The sequence below is a fragment of the Neovison vison genome, chromosome 10, assembly GCF_020171115.1.
Source record: "Neovison vison isolate M4711 chromosome 10, ASM_NN_V1, whole genome shotgun sequence".
NCBI classification, from domain to species: Eukaryota; Metazoa; Chordata; class Mammalia; order Carnivora; family Mustelidae; genus Neogale; species Neogale vison.
In genome coordinates, this window is record NC_058100.1 from 59,459,696 (window position 1) to 59,478,386 (window position 18,691).

The following is an 18,691-nucleotide window of genomic DNA, read 5'->3' on the forward strand; positions in this document are numbered from 1 at the left end:
TCCAAGGCCCAGTCCGTTGCGTGCAGAACCAGGCCACCCAACTCAGGAAGGCCTGGGGGCTTCTGCTCTGCACCGGAACCCGTGCAGGTGTTAGCTTCATTCAGAGATGAGAAAGGGGCCTCTGGGAAGAGTCGGTAGCCAGGCAGGCTGAGCACAAGTCACACTCAGCTCTGGTGTTTCCAAACCCGGTCACATCTCTGCTTCCTGTTTCTATCCGCCCACGCACAGCCGGAGGGAAGGGGGGCTCCTCCTGGCTTCTGCCTGCGTCCAGCCCCTGCCCTGATGACCTCAGTGTACCCTTCCAAGCCCCATCAGCCCCAAAACAGCCCCCTCCCCCAACTCTGCTTCCCACCAAGTGACCAAGGCCTGAAGATCCCCCTGCCAGAGTCCCTAAGGAATTAGACGGTGAGGGTCCTGGTGTCCAGAGACCCCAACAATCCTGCCATGGGCACAGTGGCCCCATGAGTGTAGGGATGGCGTGAGGGAAGGCCCACGCATGACAGTGTCATGGCGGGAACGGTGGAGCTGCGGGAATGGTACAGGTCACAGAATGGTACAGGTCACAGCAACACCGGGCCATGCAAGACTTCACTTGAACCTTCACCTTGGGACCCCCGACATGCAGCTGACGAGGCTTGGAGCCCCAAACTGCACCATGTGGTCCAAGATATCATATTCAGACAGTGAGACCAATGAGCCCAAATCAGGGCTGCCCTGGAAAATCCAGCGCGGCTTGTGGTGTTCAGGTCGGGGCTGTGCGGTCGGGTCAAACTTCTTCTGTGAGCTTCAGTTCACCGCAGGAGGCTGGGGCCCAGGAAGGAGGCTGCTCTTGCAAAAAACTAAGGGCCGCCCTCAAGAGAAGTACCCTCCTCCAAGCAGGCGGCCCCAGCTGCTTCTCTGTTCCAGCAGGGTCTGGGGGGAGCTCGGGGGCTCCTGAACACCAAGGGAGGAAGGTCTTGTTGGCACAGGAAGTGCCGGCTCTTCCTCCCCTTTTGCAGATGAAGAAATGGAGCTCTGTGGAGAGGAAGGGCACTTTCCAAGATCACAGAGCAGACGAGGAGGCTAAACATGGAGAACCCAGACGTTCCTGTCGCTTAAGACTTGGTCCGTCAGCGCTGTCCATCCCCAGCAAGGTGTTGGGCTGAGTGTGCAGCCCTGAGCCGGCTCCATGGCAATTAGCAGAGGAAACGCTCGAACTCCCACTGGAGAGGCACGTGGTCTCCTTGTGGTGATAAAACAGGAAAGCAGAACAGGGACCGAAATTTCACCAGAGCTCTGCTCTCTGAGAGTGCCCCAGGAGGGGTCGGAAGAGCCACGTCTTGAGAATTTGTCCTGCAGGTGAGCAGCCCCAGGGTCAGGCAGGCTGGACAGAGTTCTCGAATGTCGAGCCAGCAATAGGGAGCAGCAGTGTGTTAGGGAAGTCCCGGGCACGGAGAGCAGGCATGGGGGGATGTGGCAGTGGGCAGTGCTGCAGCTCGACCTGGGCAGGGACAGGCTGGGAGGAGGCCCTGTCACCACTGAGCCCACGCAGGAGCAGGCTGACCCCCAGGGGACCACCTCCTCCCAGACTGTCATGCACCTTCGCTGGGTTCACAGCCTCTCCCCGCTGGCAGGCAGCCCCCCGGGGTAATGCTGTATCCATGTGTGGGTGATTGACTAGGGTCTGTGGACCTCTGTCCCCAACCTCGCCCCCAGGGCAAGAGTGTCCTTACCTCTCTCCTGTACCACCCGCGCTTGGTAGGCACAGACAATTTCTGAATGAACAGACAAATGAGTAGATGACTTCTTGATGAGCGCGTGACCAGTCACCATGCCAGGCTCTCTGATAAAGGAAGATTCTGTTTGCTTCCAGTTTTCCAAATTCCCACTCCCTTTGTGGGTGACATGATATGCTTCTCCGTTCTGATTCCGAACGTTGAGTTAGTACTGCTTTCTAAAAAGATCTGTGCGTGTCCCTCTGGGGTCTTTTTGCTTTCTTCTTCTTCTTTTCTATTCTCTTTCAGTTTCTGACCTTGGAAATAAAATATGGTCATTACAGGGATTTTGAAGAAGTACGATAAAACGGGGTGCCCAGATGGCCGAGATGGTTAAGTGTAGGGCTCCTGATTTTGACTCACGTCGTGATCTCAGGGTGGTGAGACGGAGCGCTGCATTGGGCTCTGAGCTGGGCGTGGATCCTGCTTAAGATTCTCTCCCTCTGCCCCTCCCTCCCCCCCTCCCCCCCCCTCCCGCCAAAAGAAGGGAAAAAGCCTAAAGAGGTTGGGGAAAAAAACCCTCTCAACAATCTCATCATGAAAACTGTTCAACACAGTGCATTGGCATATTTTCTTCGGGACTCTGGTGTTTCTTAGGGGCAGAAGAAGATTCTCTTTCTTTCTTTTTTTTTTTTTTTAAGATTTAAAAAATTTATTTGAGAGAGAGCATGAACGGGGAGATGCAGACCAAGCAGGGAGCCCGACATGGGGCTCAATCCCAGGATCTCAAGATCATGACTTGAGCCTTAGGCAGTTCCTTCACCAACTGAGTCCCCCAGGTGCCCTCAAAAGGAGATTTTCAAGGGCCTCAGCCTTAGGATGCCTTCCCAGGCTTGCATCCCCTACTGCCCCTTGCTGTCTCTCAGGCGTCCAGAGAAGCCATTCTCCCGTCCTCGTCCTCCCACCAGATCTGAGTTCTCCCCAGGCCTTGGAGAGCTCTGCGTAGGCTTGTTATTCCACTTCCTGGTGGTGGTAACAGCAGGCCTCTGGCCTTGAGCTTCTGCCCCCGCAGCCTGGTGGCCAAGCGGCCCTAGTCGGCACAGAGGTATTTGGGGCTCTGTTCGTCTCTTGCCCTATTATCCTTTCTGGACTTTGCCAAGGCCCTGTCTGGAGCAGGCCTTGATGCCCCCGAGTCAGCCACTAGTGTATGGCTAAAGCAAGATAGGACATTTCCTCAAAACAACTTGCCTGAAGTCTCTGTAATTTCTGGATTTTCGGGATACCACTGGTACCCTCTGAGTCTCTTCTGGGAACAGCACTGGTACTTTGGAAGCTACAAGAGATGCAGGGGCAGGAGTGGAAAGGGGCTCGGTCTATGGGCCCAAGGACTCCCTGTGAGGGGAGTCACAGGCCATGTCCAAGTTCAGTGGGAAAAAGTGATGTGGTTGATTAGTCATGTCTGCCCTGGGGAAGGCATGGGAATGGGAGTTTGCAACCCTTACTTCTATTCCGAGTATATGAGGGTCTGGGCCTTCAAGGAGCGCCATGGGAAAGGCGAGTTAAATTCAGAGTCCTGTGGATCTGTTAAAGTAAGTGGGATTCCTGGAATTCCCTTGAGGGAGGAATCAAAGGGGCTGGACCTCCTGAGAGGAAGCTGGACAATGGCCGGGCAGGGAGGGGACGAGAGCAGGCTCCAGACTAAGGAAAGAATTTGAGGAAAGCACCGTGGTGGCATGCCTCAGGGAATGTGGACAGACCCGCCTCGGAGGTAATTATAGAACTTCAGAGAAGGCCCAGCCAGAATGTAATTGGTAAGTTCAATAGTATCTAGATCAGAGTAAAAATACATTTAAGCTTTTAAAAGCAGTGACTACTATTTTTAAACTAGGGAAATGTTTAGAAACACAGAGGGGAAGAAAAGACCCAAAGAATGATATAAGAAAAAGTTATTCTCAATTGTTTACATGTTGTCATATTTGTCTCCAGCCTTTTTATTTTCAAGGACATAAAACACGACACATAAAACTTCAGTCCCTCAAATTATCACTCCTTCCAATTCCCCAGAAGCAAGAACCACCGCTATCAGAAATGCGAAGACCATTTCTAGACCATTTTGACAATTTTTGTGTATCAACCTATGCACACAGACTTTTCTTTTAATACCTTTAGTTTGCAGAACTAGCAGTAATTCTCTACACGCCATCAGCTCAGACCTGAGCCTCTCCTGGCCAGGCACTTCCCCTAACCCGTCTTCTCCGGAGCCCCTTGGGCCCCTCCTGCAGTTCCCATCGACCCCTGGCAGTCCACCCCTTCCTGAGAAACTACCCATTCTTTTAGGTTGAACACTTCCATTTGGCAGGTGTTGGTGTGAGCCAGGGAATGACCAAGAGGCAGAGCCGGAGCTTCTCTGTATCCATCACACCATACAACACACAGCTAAGCTTAACCTGGGGTTGAAGGTGGGGGGCTCTGGGATCACCGACAGAGCACGTGAAACCATCCCATAGGATCTTCTGCAGGATCTTGCCAGGTGTCAGATGCTGATAACCAGCTTTTTTTTCTCTATGTTGAAGAAGGTCTTCTCAACTTGGGGTCTAAAGACCTCTAAAGAGCTTGTCATTAGGACCATATTTCAACCGGATTCTTTTATAACCGTACCTATTTTATTTTATTTCTTTAAAAGACATTCTGAGAAAGGGGCACCTGGGTGGCTCAGTGGGTTAAAGCCTCTGCCTTCAGCTCAGGTCATGATCCCAGGGTCCTGGGATGGAGCCCCCCATCAGGCTCTCTGCTCAGTGGGGAGCCTGCTTCTCCCTCTCTCTGCCTACTTCTCTGCCTACTTGTGATCTCCATCTGTCAAATAAATAAATAAATAATCTTTTTAAAACAAATAAATAAATAATAAAAACGTTCTGAGAAGGATCCACAGGCTTCATTAGCCTGCCGAAGGTGTCCATGACACCAAAAAAAGGAGGGAGCTAGAAATCCCTATTTAACTTGTCATGCTGTTGTTTGAAATGGACATGACACTTCCCAGCTCATTCTGACAAACATCATGTTGTAGAGATGTGTTTGTGATTTCCTCAAAGAGCCCTTGGAAAGCGGGAATCTATCTTCCTTTCTGTCTTCCTTCTTCCTTCTTCTGGGATTGCAGACGTAATGGCTGGTACCCCAGTAGCTATGTTGGACCTTGGGGATGGAAGCCAAGATGGTAGCACAACAGGATGGAAGACCCCGGGCCCTGATGGTGTGGAGACATGCACCAGCCCTGGACAGCTACCTCCAGACTGTGTCATGGGAGAAGGAAGCAAGCTTCATTTACTGACGCTGCTGTTATTCTGGGCTTCTGGGACTTGCCACCAGGCCTGAAGCAAACTAATGTAGCAAGGCTCTCTGATGACAAATTGAAAACGGCATTGTTTATCTGAAGAGTTTTCAGAAATCATTCTCATTCTAAAGAAAGAATCATTTCAAACCTAGATGATGACTCCCTTAGTGCCTGATCTTACCTCGAGTATTTAAATAAGACTGAACTGGTGGAAACACATTTTATTCAGAGTTTCCAGTTTTGATACAGCAAATGAAACTGATGACCGTTGAAACTAATTTTTCAGCCACTTATTTTGCCTACTTTGACCTCCTTCAAAGAGCATTTATGAGTAGCCTCGCTTTGTGCCCACCAACTCCTCATTTATGAGAGCGACTCTTATTATCTTGAGAATTTTTAAAACCAAACAGTGAAGATTTCTTCTGGCGTGTCCTTTGAATTGTTGATGGAGTCAGAAAACGTGTACAGTGTCATAACTCTCAACAGCACATCTTTTAGGATGCCGTGGTTACTGAAAGGTGTAGAATAGCAGAGCCTGTCCTCGGGAAAGGTGATGATGTAATAGGGACAATATCCGTGAGCAGGCGAGCTGCGTATGACACGTGCCACAAGAACAGTGCCATCAGCGAGCGATAAAGTGACTTGGAAGAGGGAGCTACTACAGTCCTTGGAATAAGGGTACGGTTAAGGGTCAAGATGAAAGGCAAAGAAATGACCACAAGGACCAGAGAAATGAAGGAAGTGGGTAGACCAGTTGGCTGGAATGAAGGCTGGCTCTGGTAACCTCTCTATAAAATTCTTTCTTCCTCCAGGTAGAATCCACCCACGTCTCCTAGAGCTGTTGTCTCCATATAGCTTTATGAAGCCTTCTCCTTTTTTTTTTTTTAAGATTTTATTTATTTATGGGAGAGGGAGAGAGCACAAGCAGGGAAAGACAGCAGAAGAAGAGAAAGAAGCGGGCTCCCCGCTGAGTTGAGAACCCACAACCCAAGGCTCAATTCCAGGACCCCAGGATCATGATCATGATCTGAGCCAAGGGCAGACACTTAACCGACAGAGCCACCTAAGTGCCCGTGAAGGCTTCTAGTATCACAGGAGGGTGATTGTCCCCATGAACCCTCTCTGCAAAGGGACAACTTCATTTTTATAAGCACCACACCTGCATGGACTTCGAAAGCTCTCCTGAATGGATATAATTTTTTACCAGTGCATTAACTCATCTTTAAAGGAGCCATCCCACCTAATGTTTTCTTTTAAATTGCACAAACAAATTGGGCACCTAGGTGGATTCCTCCCAGCCCCTGGCAACAGCCAATCTGTGTTAAGTCCGTATGGATTTACCACTTCCGAATGTTTCATGTAAAGGGAGTCAAACAATATGTGATCTTCTGTGTTTGGCTTCTTTCACTTACCATAATGTTTCCAAGGTCTGTCCACATTATAGAGTGTGTTAGTTCCTCCTTCTTACGGCTGAAAAATATTCCATCCTGTGAAAGTTACCCAGTTTGTTTATGAATCTGTCGATGGACCTCGGGCCAGTCCCTTTGCTTTCAGCGAGGTCCCTGTAAAAGGAAGTATTTGGCAGTCTGGAAATTTACAGACATGGTCTCACAGATAGGAGCAGAGGTTCACCTGGGGTCAGCATGCCTGCCCACATCACCCTCAGCTTGACAGTGCCTTGGGCTCCCCCTGGGAGCGTTCAGAAAACCTCATAACCATACTTCACGTTTGCGTCTCCACTTTACAACAACTTTGTGAGACAATCAGGATGGAGAAACTTATCCCCATGTTATACATGAGGAACCTGAGTGCCAGCAACGAGAAGTCAGGGGGCCTGGCTGGGAAGCATTAAGGGTCAGGGCACGAGCCAGGCCTTCTGACCAGATCTAGCCCCTGCTAAACACTGACCATTGACAACAGCCACAGTGAGAGACAGAGACCGGGTAGGAGGGAGATTTGTGTGTCAGGAATAAATCTGGTGGTGAATAAAGGGAAGCAAACAATTGCGAGTCTGTAAGAACCAGAATGAGCCTGGCCCACAAGGACAGAGAATGTTTTCCGTGACCCAAACACACCACCCTCTTTCTGCATCTTCTGCCTACACATCAAAGCATCTGGCCGGGAATTCACATTTCATCTCTGTGGGTCCCCTTCCTGGAGACTTGGGAAGGAGGTTTCCTGGATGTGGTGGTGTAGGGAGGGCAGAGAATGTCTGGAATGGGAGACCAGCAGCACGTTGCCTATCAGAGAGATGCTTAGGCCATGTTAGCGGAAGAAAGGAATGAATTGAATGTGATTCAAGCCCTTTTGAATCTTTTGCAACCTTTTCTGCTAGGCAGCTCCTTCCTTTTGCACTGGAAACAAAAGCAAAAATCTCTACCAAACAGTTGCTGCCTACAGGTCGGAGCCTGTGCCTCACACCCTCCCCAAGGAGAGGAAGGGGAGCAGAGCTTCATCTGCATTAGCAGGGTGGTGGCCTATAATAAAGAGACCCCAAGGGCAGTGACTTTAAGAACACACATGTTTAGGGCCGTCTGGGTGGCTCAGTCAGTTCAGCAGCTGCCTTCAGCTCAGGTTAAGATCCTACGGTCCTGGAGCTAAGTCCCACATCGGGCTCCTTGCTCAACAGAGAGCCTGCTTCTCCCTCTGCCTGCCACCCCCCTATGCTTGTGCTCCCTCTCTGATTTAAAAATTAGTGAAATACTTAAAAGAAAAGAAAAGAGAAAAGAACACGTGCATCTAAACCCCTCTCCTGTACAGTTCCAGGCAGGTGGGTGGGCTGCTTTGCTCTGCCTGGTCATTCAGAGACCCAGGTTCCTTCCGAGTCGTTGCTCTGTCATCCTGGGGACACTGCTGTCGTCTGCACTCCAAAGCTTGCTGGCCGCAAATTCCAACTGCCCAGTTGGTGGCAAGAGAGAAAAGCCTTTTCTCTCGATGTCCCGCAGTAGCCTCACAGAGTACTTCTGCTCAAGATCTTCCTCACCTGAGCCTGCTAGCTGCAAGGGAGGAGGGGGTGTGTATTTGCTTGCCCTGGAGAAAAGAGAGAATATTTTGCATCTCTACACCCCCACACCCCTGCTATATGTTTGCAACTTGCTTCTAGAAGGTAGCATAGAAGACTCACCTCCATTCACCGGCAGGAAGTCTCTCTCCTTGGCTGGAGTCTTTTTCCTGGCCTTTCCACGTTCACATGGAAGGAATCAACTTGGAAGGATACAGAGGAGCCCAGGCTCACCCGTGGGAAGGACGCTGGGTCTGGAGATGTGGAGGAGGAGAGGGAAACCAATGGTCTCCATTGAGAGAGATGAAGCAAGCGTGGCCTGGGTATGAGAGACACTCATTAATCCACTCAGGGTGGTCTCCTCCAATCCTTGGAAAAAGCCAGTTTCAGCCAAGATGTTCCGGTTCCCACAGTGGGCAATGAACGGGTGGAGTTTTTAGAAAAGTTTCCAACAATACGGTGATTTATATAAACTTTCAACTTGACTTCAGGGAGGATACCAGAGCTCCCCCAAAGACACATACACCACCCAGCATGTTCCTGGTAGGGGGACTCTGGCAAACAGAAGAAGGGGGGAGGCTGACCCAGCCCGTGTGTTGTTCCTATCGAGGGCTTGGAAGCACGCCCTGACCATCCAGGGAAGCTAGCCTGAGATGACCTGGTCTTCGTCAAGCAGTACCAATGCCTATGGCAGCCACCGGCTGTGATCTGTCCCTCTAGGCTTGCCCTAAGCCAAAACCAGTGCTCTGAGCCTCTCAAAACTGAGAGCTCTACAGAATTAAAAACTGGCAAGTGAGGGATGAAACCCATGGTGAGCACCTTCATGATATAGAGGCCACAGGACTCCAAGCCACCGCGGCCCCCTGCCTCCTGCTCCTTGCCCAGAGCAGCAGCCGGCAGTGACTGCACGGGCACCGACAGCCCGTGTCCTGCCCCAACACCAGACCGCCCACCCCAGACCTCAGGTTCCCACAAGGCAGGGTTTGGATTTCTCCCTTTTATTCTCCAGAAGCTCGGCTGCCCATCCAGTGGAAGTTTTGATTCCGTTTCCTGCGGCTTCCTGTTCATCTCATCCCTAAGAAGGTGCTGGGGATTGTCTCAGCCGCGTCCAGATGCGAGATAAATTTTCATGCATTTCAAGCCTAAGGCCCAAACCGCCAGGGCTGGTGGTGGAGACAGGGGAATGAAAAGCCTCAGGCTGACACGTCACAGACCAAAGAAACACAGTTTGCTCTTTCCCGGCCCCAGGAATCCAAACTCCCCCAGAGAGCTGCCCTGTTCTTCCCTATTATGGAGAGGGAGCGTGGCCAAGGACAGTGCCCAAAAAACAGAGGTGAGCAGCACCCACTCCCTGCCTTTCCCGTTGGGAGTCATCCAGGCTCCAGGGGTGGCCAAGAAACTCTACCTACCACGGCCTTCACGTTGTTTAAGTTGACAACACCTTGTGGGGTTTATGGCCGTTCTTAGGGTCCGCCCCTTATTTGATCTTCGGAAGAAACCCAATGTCCCTCCTGCATCCTAGCCCTTGCCTTGTGCTGACACATGGGGGAGAGAAGGACAGAGGGGCTTTTATTTCCTTGAGATTTATTTATTTATTTATTTGAGGGGGTGGGGAAGGGACAGAGGGAGAGAGAATCTCAGGCAGATTCCCCAGTGAGTGCAGGGCCCGGCAAAGGGCTCAAACTCATGACCTTGAGATCATGACCCAAGCTGAAATCAAGAGCGGAATGGTCAACTGACGGAGCCCCAGAAGGGTCTCTGAAGGAGGGATGAAACACTCAGGTGATAAGAGAAGACACGGGGGGATTGCCTGGGTGGCTCAGTGGGTTAAGCCTCTGCCTTCAGCTCAGGTCATGATCTCAGGGTCCTGGAATCGAGTCCCACATTGGGCTCTCTCCTAGGCAGGGAGCCTTCTCCCTCCTCTCTCTCTCTACTTGTGATCTCTCTTTGTCAAATAAATAAAATCTTAAAAAGAGAGAGAGAGAAGACATAGGGGAGGGGGTGGCACCTGTGTTATTGACCTCTGCCCTGGTGTGCTTACTGTAGTCGCTTATGTGAACATGGAGGACTGTTCCTTCGATGAGAAGGGAACTTTGCAGCCTCAGAGTCCAGCCTGTGTGATGTTGCTACTGGAAAGAGAGACAGGGTCCAACTCTTGGCTGCTCGCCCATTGGCCGGGTGCCCTAGCACAGCCACGGAGCCTCTCTGAGACTCAGTTTCTTCCTTTGCAAACTCAGACTAAGATTTGCCACAGGTCAGACTCTGGAATCTACTGTCGATCACCATGAGGGTGCCTGTTCCTCCAGGGGCCAATTCACACTAACCTGCCCCACGGAGACTGATGTATAGACCAGAGTGTCTGTTGCTGAGTCCGGGTGAGGAATAGAGTCATGAGGAGGACTGCACAGACATTGTCAGTTGATGGTGAGTGATGACGGAAGTAAAGGTGTCACAGGGACCATGCCTGGTAGACATGGCTGAGGGGCGACCAGTGAAATCCACTAAATGAAGGGGTCTCGTATCCCCAGGCCATGGTCACAGGAACAGCCCATGTTGCTGTTCTCAGCTGGGCAAATTTATTGGCTCCCCAGTTGTGTCTTTTCCCTTCCTGACAATGCTCAAATTTTTATCCAGGCATCACCCGCCACACCCCATGGGCTTCAGAGCAACAGACCCCATCCCCAGCTCTTGCTCCAGATGGACCTTGAATGGTCCCCCAAGTCCCATAAAAAATTCTGTTCTCCTGGGCGCCTGGGTGGCTTAGTCATTAAGCACTGCCTTCGACTCAGTTCATGATCCCGAGGTACTGGGATCGAGCCCCATGTCGGGCTCCCTGTTCAGCAGGAAGCCTCCTTCTTCCTTTCCCACTCCCCCTGCTTGTGTTCCCTCTCTGGCTGTCTCTCTCTGTCAAATAAATAAAATCTTTAAAAAACAATTCCATACTCCCACCAAGCCACCAGGAGAACCATATACGTAACTTTGTCTGACCCACCCTGGCTGGAAATGTGGGAACAAACCACTCTCACTCCTTCTGGCCTCTGTAGGATGTGGATACACTCCTAAAACAGCTGCAGCCGACTTGCCTCCAAAAAGAAGAAAAGGGTGAGGATTAGGCAGGCACAGGGGAGAGCGGAGATGAGAGAAGAGTGGAAAATACATCAGGAAATCTGACTGAGCCATTCCTGAAGCTCACTTCCTCCAGACACACGGTTTTCAATCTGGGGAATAGCTTGGGTGGTACCGCCCCTTGGGGCATTTTGGAAATGTACAGGGCTTTTTTGGTTGTCAGAGTGATTGGGGATGGTGCACGTTCCTCGCATTTTGTTCTCAGGTGCTAAGGATGTTAGGTATTCTGTAATGCGTGGACTTTTCTACATGGCAGAAGATTCTCCATAGTCCTCCAAGACTTACTTAAGTCTTAGTTGGCATCAATGTTGGCAGAAACCCTGTCCATTTAGTTTGGGTGGCCCCAAAAAGCAGAGCTCAAGGTGTAGGCTTGTGTGTGGTTTATTTAGGAGATGACTTTAGGAAGCAGAGACAATTCAATGGTAAATTTGATATGTCAAGTCGGAAGGCCATGGAGTGCCCAGACATTTGACTAAACATTATTCTAGGCATGTCTCTGAATGTTTCCGGATGAAGTTGACATTTAAATTGGTAGACTGTGTAAAGCAGATGCTCGCCCCAGGCTAGGTGGGCCTCATCTAATCAGTTGAAGGCTGATATGATAAAATATGATAAAAGGCTGAGTTGGTTGACTCTCTTTGTGTCTTTGAGCTGGGACATGGGTCTTCTGCTGCCCTGGACTCAGAGTCTAATTGAAACATATACCATAGGCTTTCTTGCTTCTCAGGTCTTTGGCCTTGGATGGAACTATACCATTGGCTCTCCTGGATCTTCAACTTGTTGACTGCAGATCTTGGAACTGCCCAGCCTTCATCTTCATGTGAGCCATTCCAGTCACTTATAATAGATAATACATAAATAATACACCTGTGTGATATATGTAAGTTGTATTATGCATTTATTCTCTTCCAGGAGATGTAAACTTCGTGGTTCCGATGGGGCTGATACTGACAGCTCTCAGGCTTAACCATGGTCACATGCATCTGTTGCATCAGAAGGAGGCCTCCCCTGGTATCCCCCCCCACACCCCCAAGACAGACCTGTCATTTCACAGGTGGTGTCCTGCCACCCGGCTGCCCACTCATCCCTTCTGACCCACACTCTTCCAGCAAGCTGTGATTCAGTCTAGAAATTCCTCTCTGCCAAGGGCTCTAAGCAGCCAATTTGTAGGAGTCAGTACCTGAGACCATGCCCTTCCAATCAGAAGGAGCAGATGCTTTGGCCACACTGTTCTCCCTGCTCCGGGGGCTTGGGTCAGATCCCTCCTGGGAGACCCCTGCCCCAAGGCAGTGACCCTTGCTCATCCCATCTGCCTCCCGATTTGCAGCGTGCCTGGTGGTTTCTCTCTCCCCCTCTAAATGCAAGTTTCTTGAGAACAGGAGCTGTGACTTGACCCTTGGCCTGGAGGGGAAGCTCAGTAAGTCTCTGCCAAAAACCAGGTGTGCAAAGGGACCCAAGGGTCACCTTCTGCCAAACACCCCTTAGATGGAGGAGTCCCGGCATGGGTCAGGGGACAGGGGGCACCAAGACCTTCTTGGTATCAACAGTGTCTTACTCAGGACTTAGCATCGTAGGGGAGAGACGCTAAGTCACAGGGTCAGTCAGAGGTGGGCTGCAAGTGTCCTGGGGGACATGGATGGGTATCAGGGATCTGGAAAGCAATAACCCCTGTGCCTCCTGATGACGGCTGGGGACCGAAGTGGATGGCTCCTGGATGGGGTCGGCGCTGTACCTGGGTAGTCCCGAGCCTAGTTCTCCAGCTCCCACCTACCCTTCTGGTAAACCCCTATCCCCAGCCTGTCTCAAATTCTAGCCCACACACCCCCAGCTTCCTTCTTCCCGTTTCTCCCACTAAACCTCAACCTCACCCCTGCCACATCTGGGTGGGATCCCCCTGGCTCCCAGTGTGTTCCCACTGCCCTGCACACATCAGGTCTCAGTCCCCCATCCACCCCAAGGTCTGGTCACCCCAGGACACTGCCCTTGCTCCCTGTGTCTGCCAGTGCAAATGGACAGGGACACCCCAGGCAGAGTGAGGCAGACCCCAAACCTGGAGAAGCTATTAGATCGAGATCCATGTTTGTTCATAAGCTCTTATGTTTCATTTTTACTGCACAGCCCTGCATGGAATGAGATCTGACTGTCTTAGTTGAGGAGTGCAAGCAGACCTCAAGTCAGCATTGGTCCATTGGTCTCTCCCTGCTCTGCCTGGAGGCCCACCAGGATCACACAAAAGCAACACTAATCTCTAGTGATTCCTTGCTTTGTCACCCTGAGAACGGCTCCAGGTTCCAGCACATTCTTTTGATAGAGAGGAATGTGTGCCGAGGAAGTGCGACTCCGTGCTCAGCTCCACCTGCACCAACATGGCACAGACAGGTAGTCCTTTGCTGTCACGCAAGCCACGTGCTGGACACGAGCATCCCACTGTATAAATGTAGAACAGAGGTGCAGTGCACGGGGACTTTCCAGAGCTGACAGCTGGCAGCCAGCAGTTCTGGATGCCAAGCCCTGAAAGATGGAAATACAAAGCAAAAAGGCAAATGAGGAAAGAATGAGGAGAAAGAGAGCAGCAGGATAACACCTCTTGGAAAAACGTTAGTATTCCCTAACAATCCTCATCTAGAATCTGGGGCAAAGAGATAGCGTAAGGGACTACGGGCCAGGTAAGGCACATTTTCTCGAAAGAAAGAAAGAGAGAAAGGAAGGAAGGAAGGAAGGGAGGAAGGAAGGAAGGGAGGGAGGGAGGGAGGGAGGAAAAGAAACACTCTAGGTTTTAAAATCCGTTGGTTGGAAGACCAGAAAAAACCATCTGCTGTCCCTGCTCCCAAACAATAAACAAAAAGGGGACCGCAAACACAAACACACTCTTCTGGAGAAACTCTCGGAGGACATCTCCTGCCCTGCCGGCACTGGGCTTTGGAGCTCGCGGCTGATGTGGTGGGATCTGTAACCCTAAACATCCCTCGTGTTGACTGACGATGGTCAGGCCCCGGGGAAAGACCTCTCCACTCCTCTCAGCCTGTATTTTCAAAACACCTGGTGACTGCATCTGAATGCCACGGGCTTGTGGGCTGGGTCACGGCCAACCCTGGGGACGGATCTGAGCTGTGGAAGACTGTGGGTCAGACACAAAGGAGTTAAGGGGCTCAGCCCTCTTCCTGGCGTGGGTGGGATGCGCTTGCCAGCGGAGAAGCAGCATGTGTTGGGAGGGCCCCCACGCACCGTGGCCTCCCTGGCGTGGCCCTGGAGGCAGTGTTGGGCATAGCTGCGTGAGCCTGCCGTGGAACATTCTGCAGCATTAAACAACCCGTAAATCCATACACACAGGCAGTCCTCGTGACTTGCAGGGTTCAGGGTCTGTAAAATCCCCACAAGGACTGAGTGAGCAACACCAAATGCTGTTCCTACAGGAAAAACAGGGTCCGATTCCTGCATGCCTCTGCTCACAGTGTCTTTGTCAGCCGATGAGTACGTAACCTTGTTTTACGTGTGTCTCTGTATACAGGCCCCTCATTCAATACATGCTTGTTTCACCGACATTAAACTTGTGCCTGAACGAAGTGTATCAAACACACCCCTTTCCGATGCAGGTATCTCATAGCCTTCTGGGCTCGGGATCACCGGACAGCAGACTGCCTGCACTTGGGGGCCGCTTCCGACCACAAAGCCGCCCCAGAAAAGCACAGAGATTTGATAAACGTGGTGCTAAAGAGAGCACAGGGAGGACACTTGCTTCCCCCACGTGAGAGGTGAAGCGAGAAGGTGAGGACCGTCTTGCTCAACCTCAGCTTGGAACACGTGTGTCAGGCGAGCAAAGGCTTCCCCACGAGGGGTGTGTCTGCAAATCCCCCGGGAAGCACCAAGAACTGATCAGCGGCTTCCAAAAATGGTAGCAGGTGGCTGAATTCCTAAACACAGAATCACCAATAAGGAGGATCCAACGTGTGGCATCCCCAACGGCTGGTGTGAAGTGAGATGCTGACCTTCCCTAGTGTATGAACTAGCCCAGCATCAAAGGCTAAGAGGCAAAAGGTTTTGTTTTGATAAAAAGTTGTAATACGATTTAATTAAGTTTTCAAGAGTTGATTAAAAAAATCTTATTTTTACTTAAATGAGTTTGATCAAAACTTTTATATTCATGAATTATAATTTACAGTTTGGCATCTACTTTTAATAGGCAAGTTTCAATATTTTATTTTTTCATTTTCTAGTTTTTTTTAATGATATTCCTTTTTTATTTTATTTATTTAGCTTTTTAAGTAGGCTCCGTGCCCAATGTGGGGCTTCAACTCACAACCCAGAGATGAAGAGTCGCACACTCTACTGACTGAGTCAGCCAGGCACCCTTAAGTTTAAATATTTTAAAAGACAAACAATTTTTTTAAAACATGCCATTTTACTTTTATGTTTTCTTTATACTTTTGCGAAAACATTGAAATGTTGTGTTCTTCGAATGTAATTGCTCTTATGATGTACTCTTTAGATCATTACTGTTTGGAAAACAAATTATGTGAACATCTAATTACAATTATAATGAATAATGTTGCTAAAATGAAGACAATAAAAACAATTTCTATGGAGGGGGCCTGGGTGGCTTAGTCAGTTAAGGGTCCGACTCTTGGTTTCAGCTCAGGTCATGATATCCCGTTCGTGAGATCGAGCCCCACATCAGGCTCCAAGCTCAGCAGGGAGTCTACTTGACATTCTCTCTCTCCCTCTCCCTTGGTCATGCCCCACCCTCTCTCTCTAAAATAAATAAATAAAAATCTTTTAAAAACCCCATTTCCATAGAGTAAATACTATGATCATATGTGATTTCTGTGTGTCTTTATTTTGTTCCTTGTCTGGAAACTGCCAGCCCATCACCAAACAGCAGTTATATCCTACAATAATTAAATTTAGATGTCTTTGATATCCTGCTGACTTGTGGTCACATAAAAATAATAACTTTACACATCTTTTAAAATGTTGTTGCTATAAAAATGGGTCTATCAGTACAGGAGGGTGGAACGTGTCTCCTTTAGGAGTTTACTGGTGTTATTTATCGCTTCTCACTATTTACACGCACAGCATGTGGGATTCCATTTGTGCTCCCATCTGGGGCCCACATGCATCTGGTGAGGGCCTGTTCCTATGGAGACTGAGGTTTTTGGGGTGTTTGGGTATCTGCATCCAAGGAAAGCAGCAGCCGGCCCGGCGGACATGCTGATATGCTGGAAGTGCCCAATGACCGGCTAAATGTCATCTCAGTGCTGGGAAAAGCCACCCCAGCAGGTCGCTAGTAGAGGCAGTGGAAGGGTTCAAAATATGTGATGGCCATGGTGGGGGCAGGAGATGAGGCTCAGGGAGGCTGGTGGAGACGGAGGGTCGTCTTCCCTGCTGATCCAGACATCAGCTGAATGCCCTCCGCCATCCTGCTCTGGAGGACATGCCATGGACCTCTCTCCAATGGGACCTTGCCCAGGTCCTGGGCGCAGGGCTCCCCCACTCTACGCTACAGAGCTGTGTCCTGGGGATCCCACCTCTGACTGTCACAGAGCCAAGGCCCCTCCAGAGCGTGTCTACAAGGAACTAGGCATGCTGCATGGAGGCTGCCTGCCCAGGGATGCAGGCTTGAAGGCCATGACACCTCCAAGGAAAGCTTTGGGTGTGTGGAGACTTGGGGAGCACAGAAAGGGACCTGGGCTCGGCTTCCAGCTTCTAGATTCTGTACTAACCAGCTGTGCGACCTTGGACGATTGCTTTAACCTCTATGGGCCTCTACTTCCTCATCTGGAAAACAAAAGCATAATCCTGGGTGATTGTCTGGGTCCCTCTGGCTTTGTAACTCCACCTCGGATCTGCCAGAGGGATTCCTTCTGTGTGTCTTGGACGGGGTCCACTGTCAGGATGACTTACTCTAATAGGCAGTTGTTCTTTTGTTTGTTGGCCTCAGGGGGAGCTCAGATATTTTATGATGTTATGGGCAGCAGAGGTGACTGGCAGCCAGTACCCTCTGCCTCTGGGCCCACATGGCTGGCCCCAGCCCAGCCTCTCCCGTGGAGGTCATCCCAGCCTCATTCTGCGGTCACGCTACCTTCTGGGAAGTGCCCACAAGATAATAGATCCCTTTGACAGCTCCAAGTCTGCTGGACGGCAACAGGCAGCCCTTGGCTTCTCTAATGAGGTTCGGTTTGTAACTTTTTTAAACCATGACTTAACTGTATTCACTTATTCTATAAATATTTAAATGGGGGTTAATAATTCCTACCTCACAGTACAGCTGGGAAGAGTAAGCAGTTCATATAGAACTATGGGTGGTGCCTGACAAGAAAATGAACTTGAGCTGTTGAGCACCTGCTGCTTGCCAAGCACGCGCTAGATGCTGGGATGCCAAAAGGAGGAAAGCCAGACGATGTGGAGTGGACGGAGGGGAGACAGACATGTGCATAAGAGTACACTCTGGGAGATAATATAATACAGGCGGAGGAGCAGTTATGGGGGTGTAGACAGAGAGATGTTGATCCCTTCTGGGGAAGGAGAGAAGGTTGGAAGGTCTGGGGGACATCCATGGCTCCCCTACACCCAGGATCGCATCCCTTCCATTAGGCAGGTAGGGCTGATCCCAGATGAGGGCAGGTGACCCACTATAGCCAATCAGAATATCCACATCCCTGATGACAATCACTGGGGTCAGGGCTGAACAGATGGCACACATGGGGACAATAAGAAAGCGACTGAGGACTTTTATCAAACCTCCCAGAAAAGCATTCACTCTCTCTCGGTCTAGGATCATGAGTTTTCAGGAAAATGCATGCTTGGAGCTCCCAGTGAATATATTCAACAGTAAGTTGAGAGAAACTGAACCTATGTCAGAGAAAAAGCTGGGACAGAAGGAGAGAGACAGAGAGACAAAAACAAAAACAAAAACAAAACAAAAAACAAAAACGAGAGGAGGGGGGAGAGAGGAATCATGGCATTCTAAACCCCTGGATCAAGCTATACCTGAAGCTACAGCCAATAAAGCATTTCTTTGCCTAGACTACATTGTATTGGATTTCAGACATTCACAATAATCAGCTTTAGCCAACACAGAACATTTCTGGCTGATTTTAAATACAGAAAATTTTAAAGAAGAGGGAATGTGTGAGCTGAAATTTGAAGAACTTGCAGGGTTTCGGCAGATCAAGAAGTAGCATTAATCCTTGGGATTCAGGCACAAGTCATCATTCCCAGGAATTCTTGGGATTTTCCCAAAATCATATTCCACATTTTTACAACACTTTATTTACTTGTTTTTAAATGTTACTGAGTAACATAATAACAAACTGAGTCGTGTTTCTGTGGTAGGGTTATAAACCATGCTTCAGAAGCTGGCTATTTTAAAAAAGATGTGATAATAAATATACAATTTATTTTTGTTAAGATTACATATTTCAATAACAAAAAAATCTCTGTCTGAGTAGATGTTTGTAGTAAAGAACATTGAAAGGAGGGACGATGTGTAGAAAATAAATACCAAACACAAGTCATTTAAACAGAGAAAACATTCAGTGCCTT